Source organism: Petaurus breviceps, unplaced genomic scaffold (genome assembly GCF_028583685.1).
Source record: "Petaurus breviceps papuanus isolate PSGF00001 unplaced genomic scaffold, PetGlider_PUasm1.0 90333, whole genome shotgun sequence".
Taxonomy (NCBI): Eukaryota; Metazoa; Chordata; class Mammalia; order Diprotodontia; family Petauridae; genus Petaurus; species Petaurus breviceps.
The window spans coordinates 220,403-239,638 of NW_027187220.1; positions in this window are offsets into that span (position 1 = coordinate 220,403).

Consider the following 19,236-nt stretch of genomic DNA (forward strand, 5'->3'; position numbering starts at 1 on the left):
GTATTTCCTAATAATGTTGGAAGCTGGCTTCAGCCTCACTTGGGAAAGTTTTGGTCCAATGTGGCCACGGTCCTCTCTGTTTGATGTTTCAGATCTGGGCCTGAGCCTGCTCACTTTGTCTGACCTCTTAGCTGTCTCCCCTAGCTTGAGGCCATCTGGGCCTTTGGAAACAGCAGGGAACCTAGAGGTCGTTCTAGGCCAATAGCAGCTTGTCCCACATGACATTGGGGGCAGAGCCCGGATTTGGACCTGTCTTCAGATGAAAAGCCTGGGGCTCCCTTTACCAACCTCCCTGTTCCTGGTCAAGGCACTGCCAGCCAGCCAGCCACTTGCACCCCAACCTAGGCCTCCAGGACTCCTCACTCTCTTGTCACCATATCTGACCTGGTGCCAAGGCCTGTGCATGTTACCTGTGCAGCATCCTGAGAATCCGCCCCCACCATATACTGTCCCAACCATGGGCCAGGGAGCCGGTGGATTCTGGTCTCTTTGGGAAGTCCGACTCAGTGGCCTGGTGCCTTCTATTTCCTGATTTGGAGCATCATTTCAGGCTGTCTTCCAGCTCAGCAATGTTTTCCTTCTTCACCTCCCCCTGTCAAGGCCTCCTTCAAGTCCCAGCTGAAATCACATCTTCTGCAGGAAGCCTTTCCCTATGCCCTTCAATGCTGGTACAGCCCCAAGTCAGGAAAACCTGAATTCAAATCTGTACTCAGACACTGGCTAGCTGGGTCACCGTGGGCGTCTCTTTGCCTCCCTTTCCTCAGCTGGGAAATGGGGATCCTGATAGCACTGCCCTCCCAGAATCACCTGACGCATAGTAGGCACCCTGGAAATGTTAGGCCTTATCAGGGCCTTCCCTTGTTCTGTTGACTCTCTCCAATTTATGGCTCTCGTTTGTACCTAATTGTCTATATCCCCAGAGCTTTGTTAGTCAATCAACAATTAAGGACCTACTATGTGCCAAACATAGTCCTAAGTGCTAGGGATGCAAAGAGAGGTAAAAAACAAAGCACAAGATGCTCCCAGTTTAACAACCGTGTAAAACCAAAGAAAGAAGAGGGAAGGATTGACTTAGCGCTGCCACAGAAGTACCTGCAATCAGACTGGAAGACTTAGAAAGGTCCCACGCTGGTGGCCCACTCCAAAAGAACGTGGAGTGCAGCTGGGCGGCCCCAGAAGGAGGGGCTAGGCACCGGGAGCACCAAATCATAAGCAGACCTCATCAGGGGGCGCCAGTAGATGTTTAACAACCGGCTCAGGAATGTACACAAGACCCCCCCCTTGAAGCTGAAGCAGCAGCAGCAGCAGCAGCAGCAGCAGTTATCTCCCTCACTTAGACTAGACCTGATTTTCATCTTTTCTGAGGTGTAAATCCTCCCACTAAATATTTTGCAACCATCCCCAAGCTGTGCCCTGAAGGACCATCCCTTCTTCCCCTAGGGGCAGGGCATACGGGTGGGACCCAGACAAATGGAGATAATCTGAATCCACAAAGTCCCTTTCTCCTCTCTGGCCCAGGGCTGGAGAAGGGGAGAGGAGGAGGGGAGCAGGAAGCCAGGCTCCATCAGGATGCAGGGAATGGCAGTAACAGGAAAACTACCAGAGTGGCGGCCACAAGTGGGCAGCCAGAGAAGAGTCTGAGGAGTTTGGCATGCCCTCAGGGGGCTTATGAGGCTGAGTTCCACATCTGCCTGGTTTGGTGCTGCTCCAAAGCCAGGGACCCCAGGGGGCTTATCTCAAGAAAGTGGTCAAGGAGACACCCTGAGCATCCACCCTCCTGTGGGGGAGACCGCTTTAGCAGCCTGAGTTTCAGGATGGAGGAGATTGTAGAGGGCCCCCCCAATAGCCTCAGTGCCCTGGGGTAGGGTCTCTCCTGTGTCTGGCCCCCTGGGAGCCACGTTAAGAAGGACATCAACAAAATGGGGGGGGGGGGGTAGGGGGCTTGCTGAGGAAGGAGACCCAAAGTCATGCAACATTAAGGATTGCTTAAAAGAGGGGCCCGTGTTTGTCAAGGAGAAGATGGTGGGGGCTGGGCCCACATGAGAGCCAACTTCGAAGTGGGAGGAGGATCAGACTGGTTCTGCTCAAGTTCCTCAAGGCTCAAGTTAGGACATTTTCTAACATTCAGAGCCCTCCCCGGATGAAATGGGCCACCTCCCATGCACAGGCCAGACCAGCCCTTCAATAGTGCTTGGCCTAGGCCCCTCTCCTCAGAGCTTGGGTAGGCACTATCATCGCTGATAAAAACCTCTGACCCTGGGCTTCCAACTCCCTCCCATTGGGTGCACTCTGGGCAATCGTCAAACTGGCCTTGGGGAATCCAAGGTCAAGAGAGGGGCCCAAGATCTTTGAGCCTGGGAAACTTTCCCAAGTCAAGCTAGAGCCCCAGATCTGGCAACATTTGGCAACTCTTTGACTCTCTGGGCGCAGAAGCTCAGGCTCAATGCAAGGAGTAGCCAAAGGCCAGCAAGGCTGGGAATGTTCTGTTCCCACCAAGAATGGTGATTTCAATCATTCCCAAGCAAGGGACACGAATTTAGGGTTACTGGCTAGTCTCCATTCCCTGAGCTCCTGTGGCCTTCTCCTGTGATCCAGTACAACGCATGTGACCACCCCAATGATTAGAACAGAAAGGATCTTTGAGACATCCAGTCTGAGCCCCTCACTGTTCACAGAAGAAAACTGAGGCCCAGAGCAGGCAGTGACTTGGCTAGAGTCATGCAGCCAGTAAGTGGGAGCTGTTAATATATGCCTTGTACCTTCGTGACATACTTTGTTCTTCTTGGCAGCTTTGTGTGCCTAGTACAGGGGTCCATTGGCCTCCTTGGGCTCAGACTTGGAGGTGGGGCTTGTGCTTGGGGGTGGCTGTTGGCCTCTCCCTTTGTGGAGGAACAGCTTTGCTTTTCTGTTTTTCCTGCCTTGTGTCTGGATTCCAAGAAATTGGAGAGAACCTCAATGATGGTCTTGTCCACCTCCCTAGAGTTACACCTGAAGACACTGAGGCCCCAGAGGGTACCTCCCTCAGCCTCACCCCATTCTTCTCCCAGGTAGCTGCCGGCCTGAAGCCTCCCTGGTAAGTTGTATGTGGAGGTAGAGGGCAGTGGATGCTTTGGGGGCTTGGTACCTTGGTGGGCATGGCTACTTGGCTCTCCTGCCTGTCTCCATCCTCCCTCTGTCTGCTTGCAGGCGACCTTTGAGGAGAGGACACATCCGAGTCAGGGAGGGCCCTTAGGGACTCTGCCAGCCAGAGAAGGCTGTGGGGAGTCAGTGGCTCTTCCAGCTCATAAGTGATGATCCTATGATGGGCAGGGAGCCATGGCAGCTGACCCCAGGTCTCCTGACTCCAAATTTGGGGCTCTTTCCTGCAGGTAAATGGTATGGATTTTCTGTGTGTTTGGACTTAGACGGCAGAGAACCACTACCTTACTCAATCCCTTGGCCCCAGGAAGGAGTAACAATAATGGTGACATTTCTAGGATGCTTCAGGATTGCTGAGTTCTTTGGAGCTCCCCATTCAGTCCCCACTGCAAACTTTTGAGCAAGGTGCTGTCATTCCTATTTTAAACATGAGGTGGTTAAGGCAGCACTTGGGGGGAAGGGCACATCGGAGCAGATACTGGAGCTAGTGAGCTGGTCCCCAAGATCAGTGACAGGACGGTGAGATCCCTCACTGCCTGCTTTGTCCTGAAAGAGCCCCTGGCAGTTGGGGGGGGGCAGAACTGTGGAGGATGAAAGGGCCATGGCCAGAGGGAGCACGTGAGTGCAGAGACCAGCCTGGTTTTCCTTCTTGTACCCAATCGCTGGCCTGGGTAGGTCTGGGGACAAAACCAGCAGGCAGAGTTTATGGAGATGTTGGGAAGGAATTGGCCATATTGGCTTGATTTCCTTCTCAGAGCAGGGAGCCTTTCCTCCATTCACCTGTCAAAGTCAAAGCGCTGCTCAGACTGTGATAGGGAAGTGACTTGGGGGAATGATGAGGCCTGATGACTTTGAGATGTCCTGGGGATGTGCAGGTGGAGGCCAGGAGAGAGAGACTAGGGCTGGAGAAGTGGGGTGAGGTGGGCACTGAATTTGGGGCTACTGCTGCTGGGGGCTCCTGGCCAGGCTGGCCCAGAGGCTCTCAGAGGGCCCCTCTAAAGGCTGCTTGGAGCCTTGTCTTCTTAACAACAACATTCACAGCCCACTTTACAGAACTGATCAGCCCAACAACGTTGGGACATGGCTGCTGTTAGGGTCTCCGTTTTACAGATGAGAAAACTGAACCCACATGGTCCCCCCCTCCCTACCCACACACTTATTGGTGGGCAAAGTGAAACTGACGAAGCTAAAGTAACTCAACCCAGGTCTGAGCTGGAAAACTGTAACCTCCCTGATGACACAGATGCACAGACACACACACACAGATACACACACACCCTCACACACAGACGCACACACTTACACACAGATACACTTACACACACACTTGTACACATACTTACACACAGAAACACACAGACACACACTTACACACAGATACATTTATACACACACTTACACACAGAAACACACAGATACACTTATACACACACTTACACACAGAAACACACAGATACACTTATACACACACAATTACACACAGATACACACAGACACACACAGATACACACACACCCTCACACACAGAAACACACAGACACACACACTTACACACAGATACACACATAGACACACACACCCTCACACAAATACACACAGATACACACACACCCTCGCACACAGAAACATACACAGACAGACACACTTACACACAGATACACTTACACACACTTACACACAGATACACACACCCTCACACACAGAAACACAGACACACACACTTACACACAAATACACTTACACACACACTTACACATACAGACACACACACAGATACACACACCCTCACACACAGAAACATACACAGACACACACACTTACACACAGATACACATACACCCTCACACACAGAAACACACAGACACACACAGAAACACACACAGACACACACAGAAAACTGGACTTAAGAGTGAAGAAGACTTGAATTTGAACCCTGGCTTCAAGCACTTCTCAGAAAATCATCCATTTCTCCTAGGTCGTTATTAGCCAGGTGACTTTGGGCAAACCACTTCCTGTCGTTGGGCCTCATCTTCCCCATCCATAAAATTCAAGGGCTATTGTAGGCCCCAAATGTCACTCGAGTGCCTGGGAAGTCTGTGTTGGCTCAGGACTCGAGCGCCCCCTGTTGGTACTTGGCACAGTCCAGCTTTGAGCTCTTGAGTATTTAAAATACCCTTTTATTTCTTTCAGGAGCATTTTGTCATTTTGTCCTCACTGCCTCTCAGTCCAAGCATGATGGCAGACGGGATTCTGGGGGAATTCCCTGAGGTCCTGTCTAGTCACGAGCCCCCGACCAGCTGGATTTGCTTTGAGACACAGTAACTGGCAGCCACAGGCTGGCTTTGCAGCATAATTTCTTGTATCTCTATGGAGTGTGCCCAAAGCTAAGAGCTGCACAAATGGACCCTCCAGTGAGCGCTTTCCATGTAATGTCCTTTAATGTTCACCAAAGTACTGAGACCAGTGGTATAAGCATCACTATCTCCATTTGCTACTGTTGTTCAATTTTCAGTCGTGCCTGACTTTTTGTGACCCCATTTGGGCTGGGCTGGGCTTGGCAGAGATGCCGGAGTGATTTGCCATTCCCTTCTCCAGCTCATTTTACAATGAGGAAACTGAGGCAAACAGAGCTAAGTGACTTGCCCAGGGCCACACAGACAGGAAATATCTGATGCTGGATTTGAATTCAGGTCCTTCTGACCCCAGGCAGGAACTCTATGGACCATGCCACCATTTTACAGATGAATTAGCCAAAGGGCATTTATCCTGTCCTAGACACTGTGCTTGTAAGTGCTAGGGATACAAATGCCAGCCAATGAGACACTCGCTACCTATAAGGAGATTACCTTATATGGGGGAGGGGCCACAAGCAGAGAAGTCACAGGGATGCTGATCAGAGTCAAGGGCCAGGCCGTGCACACAGGGAAGTCCTTGCCAGGCATGGTGCTGGTAATTCCACAACTGCTTGTCAGAACTAGGGTTGGGGATAGGAGGAAGGCTCTGGGGCATAGCACAAGGTGATTTGGCCAAACTGTCAGTAAAAGAAACTGATTAAGGTATTCCCTGGGATGTGGTAGAGATAAGAGCCTTAGTAAAATGGGTGATTGCTAAGGTTCCTCTAGGAACTGAGAAGGGAAGTATGAGGCTGTTGATACAGAGATATATTACTTCCATGTCCCTTGGGTCAGAGCCCCTGACACGTCCTGGCTGTGTGGCCCTGGGCAACTCACTTCACCTCTCTCGGCCTTAGTTTCCTGAACTGTAAAATGGAGAAGAGAAAATAGCCATTCTCATTCTTAGAGGCCACAAGCTCACAGATCCCAGGTTCAGAATGCCCAGATTACACCTTCCTTAAGATTCTCTTTCCATGTGAAATTCTTTGAAGTTGCCCTGTTGTGACTTGGTCTCTCCACCAGACTCAAGCAATTGTACATTTTTAGTGTTTGAGGTCACTGGATCAGAAAATCTCAGTCAGATGGGACATCAGAGGCAACCTGGTCCAGCCCCCACCAATGTATCAGACAAGTGATGGGCCTGTGACAGGGGGCCACAGAGAAGTTAGGAAAAAGGGTTCAAGGAGGAGGCTTGAACTGGTCCTGTTACGTGATTGACATTTGTATTGGGGGAGGGGGGAGGCAGAGAGAAGCATGGAGTCCAAAGCCCGGGCAATAAGGCCCAGAGAGGTTTTTCAATGACTTTTTATTGCCACCTTTTAGTGGGTTTTGGTTTTTGTTTTTTTTTTTTGATGTCACAGATTCAGCTTTATTGAAGGGGAAGGGCTAGGAACGGAGCTGATCCTTCTGACTGGATCTGTCCAGGTGAATGTGGCTTCTTGGTCACAGACAGGGTCTAGTCCACAGCCACTCCCGCAGGGTTTCTGGCTAGACTGGCACGGGGAGGGCAGGTAGCTCTCTGCTGTGCCCATGTAGCAGCCTAGCTCTTCCCCGCAGCAGATGCCGGGTCCGAAGCAGCATCCTTTGCTTTCTGGACTACAGGGGAGGCACTTGTGCATGTCCATGTCCAGCGCCGAGCGCTTCCCACCAATGGGGCAGTTCTGGACATAGTAGGCAGAGGCCAGCCCGGGACGAGACAAAGGGGCAAGGCCAGGTAGGGAGCCTCTGAGGCTGGATTCGGTAAGCTGAGGGCTGGGTCCCGGAGGCTGATCTTTCTTCCTGGAACTCTCTTAGTGCGTTTTTATATTCCATTTCCTAATGCTGTTCTCTTCCTTCCCCTCTTACTGAGACAAGAACTAGACCTGAGATTTTCGTTGGATCAGCACCTTCTCTCCAGTTTCGTGTCTTATACACCAAGAGGTCAGATGGGGTAGAATGAGCTGTCCAGTCAGAGCTTCCCAGCTTTAAGGTTAGCTTTCCAAGCCCTGGACTACTCTTTGTCCTTGTCATGTGAGCAGAGCTGCTTCTGGCCTGGGATCCAGGGTCCTTAGGCTCTAGGTTGTCTTTTTATACCTGGCAAAAATGTTCTAGGCCAAGTTCTCCTTTGTGCCTCAGCTGCCCTCTGTTAGACCCTCCCTCCACCCCTCCAGGCTGCCTCAGCCTCCTTTTTCCCTCCCTGCCTTCTTCACTATCACCCAAAGCCAGCCAGTCAGGATCTGGCCAGAATGCAAACTTCTTGTGATGGGTTCTGCTCCCTTCACTTGATATCCCAGGTTCCTCTCAATTTGTTTTATTTATCAACCCTCAGGCCATAGACTCCAATTTGTTCAATTGGTTTTGTTTTTATAAACATGCAATTGTCTTTCTTGTTTAGTTGTGTGAATGACTCTTCATGACCCCATTGAGAGTTTTCTCAGCAGAGATACTGGAGAGGTTTGTTTTCCAGATAATTTGACAGATGAGGAAACTGAGGCAAACAGGATTAAGTGACTTGCCCAGGGTCACACAGCTAGAAGTGTCTGAGGCCAGATTTGAACAGTCTTCCTAACTGCAGGGCTGGAGCTCTATACACTGCAGCACCACCTAGCTGCCTGCAGGATTTCTTTAGTGCCTACTATACTCCAGGCACAAAGTAGAGGGAAGGGAGATGATCTCTAAAGGGAAACTGGGGGTGGGGCACAAGAGGGTCCACAGAGCAACCAAGGGGCATGAAGCATGGCCAATCCTGAGCCCTCTCTAAAGGCCAATCCTCCGATAGGGCAGGAGAGGCAGTTAAGGGTGGAGGCAATGGGCCCAAGCTGGTGAGATTGCAAGAGATGAGCTGATCCTAGGCACCACCCACTTGGTCTCCAGTTCTTTGCTTGGCTCTCAATAGTTTCTGTATGTATGTGCTCTTTCCTCCATCTTGCAGTTTTTTGGAGTCTATGTCTAGACGTGACTTCAGAATTTGCCAAGTTTTTTACATATGTTATCTCACCAGCCCTTACAACAGGCTCACGAGGCAAGGTCTCTAGATAATATTGTGTGTGCTGTACACATGGGGTTCTGATGCTCAGACAGGGACAATGATCTATCCACGGTCACAAAGCTCGGAAGTCCATGGCAGGATTGGAATTTGGGTCTCCACTGACTCCAAATCCCTCCACATTGGCTCTCAGTGCCCACTGCCCTTAGCTTGACCTTCTGATGTGGTTGCCACTGAGCCAAAGCCCCGTCTAAAGGCACATCACCATCTCAGACACCACTTTCCTGGCCTCGGTTCAGATCATTCTTTCCCTTCCTCCTTCCCCCCTGGTGCTCAGACCTGTCTCCCCAATTATCCTTCAATCAGTACCTTAGCCATTCCCACAGCTCCAAATCCATGAGAGAAGTTCAGGATCTCAGAGCCGGAGGATGTCGTGGTCTAGACAAGAATGGCCACTACAGTTGACCCAGTTTGTGGCCACACAGTCTCTGCTGCAAGATCTTCGGGCAGCCCCTTCCACGCTGGGTCAGCCTAAGTCTACCTCTTGGCACCTCCCCCACTTGCCCTCCCATACTGCCCCTGGCTTGGCCTCCACAGAGCAGCCGTTCCGATGCTGATAGGCAGCTCTCCCGTCTTCCCTTCTCAAGGCTTTTCACTGCCCTGCTTGCCCCGCTCACCATAGTCTGCCTGCCTGTCAACGTCACCTTAGGGGTGAGGCCGACTGATCTCAGTGGGCCTGGACTCAGTCTCCCCCTGTGTTGAGGCTTCTTAGCAGAGAGGAGGTTTGTCCCACACCCCTTACCAGCTGTGGCGCCCAGAGCTAACCCCCAAGCCCCAGGCAGGTGGCAGGTGATCACCTCCCTTGGCATGGACAGCAAAGCCTAGCATGGCAGAAGTTTGGTCAGGTGGGGATTCCTGCTCGGGCGGAATGTAGCTCTGCTGACGCAGGCCCAAACAACTGCCTGGAGCTGACAATGGCTCCCTGACTTAGCTTGACTTGCAACATACCAGTTGCAGAGCTAACAGGGAAGGAAGGGTCAGAGGCTGGATTGGAGCTTGGCTCTCCCAGCCTCCGAGGCCAGCACTTTCGCCATTCCTCTAGGCTCGGCTGCCTCTCTTTAGTCGATGCCAATTAAGATATGTTCACTTTTGTACAAAGTAAACATCCCCTTGGCTCGGTTGGCTTCCCTGTGCCGCGGCCCTCCTCCCCCTGTGCAATCTCCAATGAGCTCATTGCGTGGCCCATTCGCTCAGCTCTCGGGCTGGTTCTCCCCAGGCAGACGATGCTCAGCTCCTGGAATCTAGTTAGAGGATGGCCAGGGTCACTGGCCCACCTTCTTCACTCCCCCACTTAAATCTCCCAGAGCGAGATGAAAGAAGCTGTCGGCACATTCCAGGAGCCTGACATCGTCACTGAGCTGGCCCTGGTGTAGTGGGCCTGTTATTGTGCAAGCAGGAGGTTTGGGAGGGAGCTGGCTCACTTTCACTCCAGGAGCCTGTTGAGTCAGGCTCTCACAAACTGCCTTCCAGGCCTCTGTGTTTGGAAGCCTCTTAGTAACTAGTATGTTGAAGCTTTATCCCCAGGGTCAAGGCTTTCTTTGGGGAGGAATAGAAGGGGAAACTGGGATAGGGATTCTTGCATGGCTCCCAGAATCCTACCGGTATGTGAGGGCAAAGGCCACCTATTAGTGTTCATGGGAATCCTTTAGTATATAAGAGAGTGTTTTTCTATGAGCATATTGCAGCCAGGGTATTCTGGGAATTAGTTGTTAGGGAGGGGGAGAATCATAAAAGTCATTCCTTCTATTTACATAAACCCACAACCCAGTTCTTTGGCTCTGAGTTTCCATGGGCCTTCATTTCCTTGGAAGCGTTCAGGCTACCAAAACATGAACTATTTGCAACTTCACTTAACCGGAACAAAATGGCTAAGAACTTCTAGGAAGACAGGGAAGGGAATCATGCTGTCTTCTAGGCTCTCATGCAGGAGAGGGATCGATCTTGTTGCATCTGGCCGTGGGCGGGGGGGGCGGGGCGCAGAACCGAGAGAAATCAGTGGCTGTTGGAAATGGGTGCATTGAAACAAGAGGTGCTGGGAGAGGAAGTGGAGACTGAAGCCCAACATTGGAGGGGTAATGCCTTTCATGGAGTTGGTGATTCATGTTTAAAGAAGTATTTATGTGGTGCCTACACCGTGCCAGGTGCTTTTATAAATCTTCCCAACAACCCTGCTGAATTAGGTGCCATCATTATCCCCATTTTACTGATGGGGAAACTGAGGCAAACAGAAGTTAAGTGACTTGCCCAGCGTCATACAGCTAGGAAGTATCTGAAGCTGGATTAGAACTCGGGTTTCCCTGATCCCAAGCCCAGGGGCCAGGTTGTAACAGTCTTTAAAAACCAGAGGATTATTGATCCTGGAGGCAACAGGGAACCAGCAGAGTTTGTTGAGTGGGGGCCAAGAGTGGTGACAAGATCAGACTTATCCCTTTGGTGGCTGAATGGAGGATGGACTGGACGCAGGCAGAGCTCCACCCCCAGGAGGCTATGGTGACAGATCAGGTGTGAGGTGAAAGGTACTTTCTTTCCTCCATTCCTGGCATACTCTCACTCCTCATCTCTACTTTCCTGGTTTCCTTGTCCATTAGATCATGAGCTCCTTGGGAGAAAGAATTCTCTTTTGCCTTTCTTTGTAGCATAGACATTTAGTAATGTGCTTGACACATAGTAGGTGACACATAGTAGGTGAATAATAAATGTTTATTGACTGCAGTTGTTTGGTATTGTGTCAGTGTCAGAGGAGATAAGAGAGTGTGTGTGAGAGAGAAGTTACAGAGGGCACAGCATCAGAAACTGGGTAGCAGACTGACAGTGGGAGGGGGAGGAAGAGAGTAGGGACGCCCCTGAGGCTGTGAGCTTGGGAGGGGGTGGCACCTTGGGCAGTGATAGGGAGGCTGGGAAGAAGGCAAGGAATACTGAGTGCCATTTTGAATATGTTGAGCTTCAACCACATGCGGGACATTCAGCTAACATGTCCAAGGGGCAGGTGGGAATGCAGGACGGGGAGTCTGCAGAGAAGTCCGGGCAGGATGGGTGGATTGGAGAGTCCTCAGCATAGAGATGGCCATGAAATCTGGGGGGGTCTAGGGGAGAGCCTGGGGGGCCTCAGCCAGGTCCAGGAGGGCAGGAGGGGCTTCTCTCCAGTGGAGCACAGCCATGCCTTTCCCCAGAACCACCCCAAGAATCTCATAGGATGGTGCTATTGTTGCCTTCCCGGTGTTCTGGAACCGTGTAGGCACAGGCCCATGTGCATTTAGTTCTCTTTCCTCTCTTTGGCCCCTCTGGGCCTCGCCACATTCTCTTTGCTACCCAGTTTTCGTTTCCATGGCCCCTTAGTGTCCGATTCCTCCCACAGACTGGACACTTAGCAGGCTTTGGCCACACACATCGTTTCCTGGCTTTTGCTGTGGCAAAGATTTGTATGTTTTTGAGCAGGATTTTTTTTTTCCAAAATGGGAAAAGTAAAAAAAAAAAAACTGGGAAAGGCCCAACTGTTCCCTGGACCCAGGACTTGCCTTTTGTTTAGACTTGGCCAAGGAGTTGATAGAAGGGAGCTGAGAGTTGGGAACAAGCATCTATTTACCACCTGCTATGTGCCAGGCATAGTGCCAAGGGCTTTCCAAGTATCATCTCATTGGATCCTCGCAATGATCTTGGGAGGTAGGAGCTATTATGATCCATCCCTGTTATGTAGTCAAGGAGACTGACTTAGTAGGCACTTAGTGAACTGACTTGCCCAGGGTCCCACAACTAGTTATGTGTCTGAGGTTGAATGTGAACTCAACCCTTTCTGACTCTAGCCCAGCTCTGTGTGCACTGTGCTACCCAGCTGCCTGCTAGAGCACTACAGCTTCCCAAGAAGCAGAAACAGACAGGTCTCTGTGGAAGAAGAGGCTGGACTCAAGGTCATCATTTTGAAGGGATTCTTAGTCAGAAACAAGTTGGAGCAGCTGGTCTTTCAAGCTGTCACAGACTCCAGAATTTGGGAATTCCCTCTGGAGCCTCCTTGTGTCAGTGATCCGGAACACTTCTGCTTGGTTGGTAACCGTTTGCAACTCTGCCCCTATTCAGAGGCTTCAGGTCTTAGATGTGTGTTCATTCTGGGACTTGGGGTTGGTAGTTCAGGGGCTTTGTTTCCTTCTTATCTACTACATGGCTCCTAAATATTCTAAGAAGCACCTCAAACGTCGGACTGGGAGGCAGGGAGACAGTTCATTCCAGGCATGTGTCTGTGCACATGCATATGTGCGCATGTGCGTGTGTGTTTGTGATATGTGTGCGTGTGCATGGATGTGTGCACGTGTGTGTGATATGTGTGCATGGGTGTGGGCACGCGTGTGTGAAATGTGTGCATGTGCATGGATGTGCACGCACGTATGTGATATGTGTGCTTGTGCATGGATGTGCGTGTGTGGTATATGTGCATATGCATACACGTGCATGCATGTGCGCAGTGTGATATGTGTGCATATGCATGTGCGCGTACATGTGTGTCTGCATGCACACAAAAGGCTTTGAACTTCATACAATTGCAACTAAGGGCCTTCCTTTTTCATTTCCCCACTCCTGCCTCTTCTCTCTTTATTTTGAATGATACGACTTTCTATGCTCAGGTCACGTATTGATTTTGAACTCATTGTGGTAGATGGATAATGGTAACTCTTGATTTGAGACAGATACTACCAGTTATGTAAAGGAAAGGTCCACTTATCCCCATTTTTAAAAATACATGTGTGTTGTGTTTTCCAAAACCTTTTTACGCATCTATTAACATGATCATTTGATTTTTATCATTTCTGTTGTTAGTATGATCTATTATGGTTATGATTATTACCACCATGTTGAATCAGCCCTCTATTTCTGATCGAAATACAACTCCATTTTAGCGTATAATCTTTTTTAATATGGTGCCATAACTTTTTTGGTAATATTCTTCAGGGATATTATTCTATGTTTTCCTCCTCTCATCTTTCTCCCCTTTAGTCTTAGGCCAGTCTCTCCTAGAAGGAGTTTGAATACCTTCTTTTCCAATTTTTACAAACAATTTCTCTCCTATTGGGATGAAGCGGTCTTAGTTGTTGGCTCCGATTCATTTGGAAATGAATCCATTCCTCAGGAGTTGCCTTATGTCCTCATTTTCTTTTCAGACATAGGGTTATTGAAATTCTCTTTCCTGTTTTCTTAATTGGAGTACTTTCTATTTCTGTAAATATTCGTTTCTTTGAGCAGTTTTATGTAATTGAGCCAAGTAGCTTCTCATAATTCCCTCTTTCCCTCCTCATCTGATGGGAATTCTCCTCTGTCACTTTTTATTTTGACATTTGATTTGTCCCTTCTTTCTTTAGATCAAGTCAGCTAAGGTCAATCTTGAATTAGTTGTTTTTTTGAAAGTTCCTACTTCCCTTCGGTTATTTGTGGCAACACTCTGAACTTACTCTTCCATAGGCTCGAGTGGTGCTTCTGAGCACTCAGGGGGACCTTCTCCAATGTGATCAGCTTCTTTTCATCACCCCCACCCTTCAGTTAACCACCAGTGATTATGGCCTCAGTTCCATTGAACTAATTAACTTCATTTGTTTTTACGAAGCAATTTATATTGCAAAGGCATAACAAAACCAGAAGGTGCAAATATTCAATGGCCACACTTTCCCCCTTATCAATTTTATCCCTGGGAAGAGTGCATTTGTCCCACCAAAGTCACTTCCAAATGGGGCACGGCTGCTGCCAATGCCCAGCTGAATCTTTCAGGTTATTCCACAGGGCCTTGCTGCTGGGCTAGGCCTAGGCTTGTTCCAGGAATCCTGCACACTGCACAACATGACCCAAGTTGTCAAAGCTCATGAGGTCATGGCATCTCTAATCTACTTCACCTAAAGCAAGACAGAACAGAAACAGAGGCAAAGAACAGAGGTTCATTTTCCTAGGCAACAAGAAGGACTTGGATGGGGAGACCTCTTCCTCAACCCAGGAGGCCTATGCCCTGTCTAGAGGCTCACAGAATGTCTCTCTCTTCAAATGTCACCAAGGAGGAACAGGACTGGAGCAAGCCCTTGTCAGTGCACTCCAGTTCCAGCTCCAGAACCAATCAAAAGTCTCCTCTTGGGGCGGCTAGGTGGCACAGTGAGTAAGAGCGCTGGCCCCAGAGTCGGGAAAACCGGAATCGGTTCCAGCCTCAGATACTTAACACCCACACAAAAGAACTGGCCAGTTACTTAACCCCAACTGCTTAAAAAAAAAGTCTTCTCTTCACTGCATGATTTGTAGGCTGAAGCCAATTACAAACCTATGATCATAACCCTTCTTTTCCACATTATCATGCATCTTCCATGCAAAGATTGCATCAGTCATGCACCCTGTGTTCACTTGCCATCCCTCTGTTACGTATAATTCAGTGGTGTTTCATTTTTGGCTTTGCTTATCTCTTCCTGGATTTCCAGAATTTCCCTATTTAGGTTTAGTTATGGTTTTCTGATTGGCTGCTTTTCCAGCATTTTTTAATTACACTCAATTCCTCGACCTGTATCTTTTCTCTTTTATTAATGAAAGTGTTTGGAGTATGTGGTCTCATTGTTGTCATTTTCCTTGATGAAATTATAGATTGTTTTCATTATTTGTTCTTTGACCCACCGATGCTTGAACAGTAAATCATTTAGACTCCACTTCATTTTAACTCTGTTTTTAATGACCTTTATTGATAATAATTTTATTGCATTATTGTTGGTAAAGGATGTGTTTAATTTTTCTATATATATATATATTTTTTTTGAGGGATTTATTGCCCTAACATGTGGTTAGTTTTTCTCCAATTGCCATGCATAGTTAGAAATTGCTGTACTCTTTTCAATTCACATCTAGTAATTTCCAGACATCTATCATAGATAACTTTTTCTAAATTCTTTCCAAGTCTTTAACTCTTCTCTTGTTAATCTTTTTGTTAGATTTGCCTAAATCTGAAAGGGGTACATTAAGGTCTTCAGGCATTATAGTTTTTCTATTTTTTCCTTTAATTCAAATAGCATTTCCTTTGAGTACTTAGATGCTGTGAAATTTAGTGCATTTATAGTATTATTTCATTATCTATGTTGCCTTTAAGTATATTGCAGTTTCCTTTTTCATTCCTTTTTACCTTGTCAGTTTTTGCTATTGTCTTGTCTGAGATCATGAAAGCCATCCCTGCTATTTAAAAATTTATGAGACATAATGAATTCTTCTCCGACTTCACATTTTAACTCTATGTGACTATTCCAAATGAGTTTCTTATAAACAACATATTCAATTCTACTTTCTAATATATCATGCTGTCTTCTTGTACCTTCTGGGTGACTTCATCCTGGTTGTATTCTTGGTTATGATTGTGAATTGTGTATTTCTCTCCATAGTGTCACCTTATGCTTGTTCTTCCCTTTGCTCTATGCTCACTCCTCTGTCTTTTCCTCTCTCTACCACAGACACCAATCACTCATTCTTGTACTTTCTCTGAAGCTTGTTTTCCTAGTAACTATTCTCTTCCCCTCCTCCTCAGGCTCCCAAGCTTGGTTGGGGGAGGAGGAAGGGTATGGGAGACAGGGGGTTCACCAGGTCCTGGGCATGGGGAGCAACAAACACCACCACAGAAAGGAAACACACCACAACAGACAGGAAATAACTGTGTGTGCGTATGGGACAACTTTGTGTGTGTGAGCATGGATTTTAATTGGGTAATTATTACAAACAGAAAAATCATAATTGTATAAATAATAGTTTGCTCATCTCTTAAGCAGCAAGGCACCCTGAGGGAGAGACGAGGGCATCATGTGCCAGTGTAGTGCCAGTGCAATATTTACATCATCCACAATTACGATAAAGACCGTGACTATAAATATTACATGATGTTTGATCGCAAAATATACCAGACTCTCCAGATAGATGACAAAACTAAAGCATTTATTTAGACACCAGAAAACCCAATCCCCAAACCAGTAAGCTGATTCCATCATAGTACCAAAGATATTCAGAAGCCATAATAATGCTGAGAGCCACAGCATCCTTCAGCCTTCCCACAGACCAGTACAAGATCAATATTTACTAACAAACCTCTCTATCTCCTTGCCTGAGGTCCTCTCTCCCACTGTCTGACTAGCTCTGACTAGCTTCTGTAATGCCAAGCAAAGGCAACTTCCCAAGGTTCAAAATACCAGCATAGGTGCTCTCCATTTTATTCAGTGACAAACCAAGGACAGAGAAGATCAAAACATGACATTATTCAAAATACAGCATTTACTATGTGTGATTCAATAATCTCCAAGTACTACCCCACCCTTGGACATTAGATTCATTTAATCAATAACAAAGTCCCTCTTCTAAATACTACTCCACCCCTAGGCTGTACATTCATTTAGTCCATCACAAAGCCCCTCTTCTCAAATGCAGATTAGTTTCCAATCATAAGTAAAGTACATTCATTTGTTCAATCACAGAGCACAAAAAGGTCAAAAGTTCCCCACCCTTGGATCACAAATGAATCTACCCCAGAGTTACAACAAGCTTAAGCACAGCATTCAATACCCAAATGGAGGTCTTTTCTTCATCTTGACAGGAGGCAAGTGCCACAAGATACATTGTCAGTGTCTTCATTAATTCATTTTCTGTCTGCAGAACAGTCCTAGGACCCCTGAAAACATTAGCAAAACCCTCTTCCAGGATTTCTGTAAACATACAACAAGAAAATCCTTCTTCAGGGCTTCTGAACCAACAGCAAGGTTCCAAGACCTCTGCAACAACAGCACTGTCCTTCACCAGTGGACATTATTCACTCTGTCTGCAGGACAGTCTCAGTAGCTCTGAACCAACAGAAAAGTTCCCAGACCCCTGCAACAACAGCACTGTCCTTCACCAGTGGACAGTATTCACTCTCTGTCTGCAGGACAGTCTCAGGAGCTCTGAACCAACAGCAAGATTCCAAAACTTCTGCAACAACAGGACTGTCTTTCACCAGTGGACAGATCTGGCAAAACAACATCAAACAGACAGACAAAGTACCAGCATAACAGCCATGTCTCCTCAGTCCTTGGCAGCTCTGGGTGGCAGCTCTCAAAAGTCCTGGGCAATTCAAAGTGGCCCTCAGCAATTCTCTCAGTCTCTCTCTGGCTCCAAGGTGCTGCTTCCAAAAAATTCTTCTGCCTCTCTCTTGTCTCTCCAAATCTACATCACCAGCTCCTCCCAGTTCAGGACTCTCTTTTCACATCAACAAGTCCATCCCACAGGTGGGATTAACAAAATCTGGGTTTTAACACAATCAATTTGAAAACCAAGCCAATACAGGGGAATCTTTAAATTCAATTACTATCACAGCTTTCTGTGGGCTTTGCTTACCTTCAGCAAACTCCTCCCACCACAGGCTCCATGTGATTATGTTCAGCCTTTTAGGGGGCAGAGTTTACTTTCAAAGCAGGGGAGGTCTTCAAACTCCCCCCCAGGTCTATTAAGGGGCAGGGAAGATCTTCAAATCCCCATTCCCATTACAGCCAGGGAGGGTCAAATCACTCCCACTGCCTTTCTTCAAACTCTTGTGGGAACAGCCTAGGATCCTGTGACCCTGGGCAAGTCACTTCACCTCTCTCTGCCTCCGTTTTCTCTTCTGTAAAATGGGGATGATAATAATAGCATCTGCTTCCCAGGGTTGTTGTGAAGATCAAATGAAATAAAGCACAGCGCCTGGGACATATTAATCACCATATAAATGGTAGCTGTAATTATTATTGTTATATTATTGCTGTTATTATCAATTATCCCCCATGGAAAAGGGGCTGCTATCTTAGCTGCCACCAACATGAATTGCCACCAATGTGGCAGGTAAACCAGCCTACTTGAAACACTAAGTCCCCCTGAGGAAGAGACAGGAGATGGGATGTGCCAGGCAGATCGTACTCCCACCACCTCCCTGGTGACTGACAGCCACTTCTATCCCCTGAGCCCACTGACCTCCCTTCCAGCTTTTCCCCCATAACCCTCAATCACCTCTGGAGAAAGGACTCTCTAGCCACCACCATCCACTTCTACCTACAGAACCCCAATGCCACCCCTACCACGGGGGCCCCACAGACATCTCCCAAGGGAGCAACCCTGGTGGAGATGGCACCTGGCAATGAGCTCCACAGGGGCAGCAGAACAAAAGGTCCCTTCCCCAAGTATCCTTGGCACTGTCCAATGGCTCAGGCTTAATAATGGCAAGGGCACTATACAAGCTGCTTCCCCTTCTGTTTGCCCTGCACACTAAGGACCACAGACTTTTCCTCTGAGCTTGTGTCTAGACCCAAACTCTCGAGTTGTGGCCCCCAAATATCCACCATTGGAAAGGGAGCTACTTGGGAGCACATCTTGCTTTTGCCTCTTTTTATCCCAGGGCTTAGTACACTGCTTGGCACACTGTAATTTCCTTCCCTCCTTCCCTCCCCTTCCTCCCCTCCTTTCCTTTCCTCCCTTCCATTCTTCCCTCCTTCCCATTCTCCCTTTCTTCCTTCCTCCCTCCCTTCCTCCTTCCCTCCCTCTTTCCCTCCCTCCCTCCTTTCCTTCCTTCTTCCCTTCCTCCCTTCCTTCCTGCCTTCCTTCCTTCCTTCCTGCCTACCTTCCTTCCTGCCTGCCTTCCTTCCTTCCTGCCTGCCTTCCTTCCTGCCTGCCTTCCTTCCTTCCTGCCTACCTTCC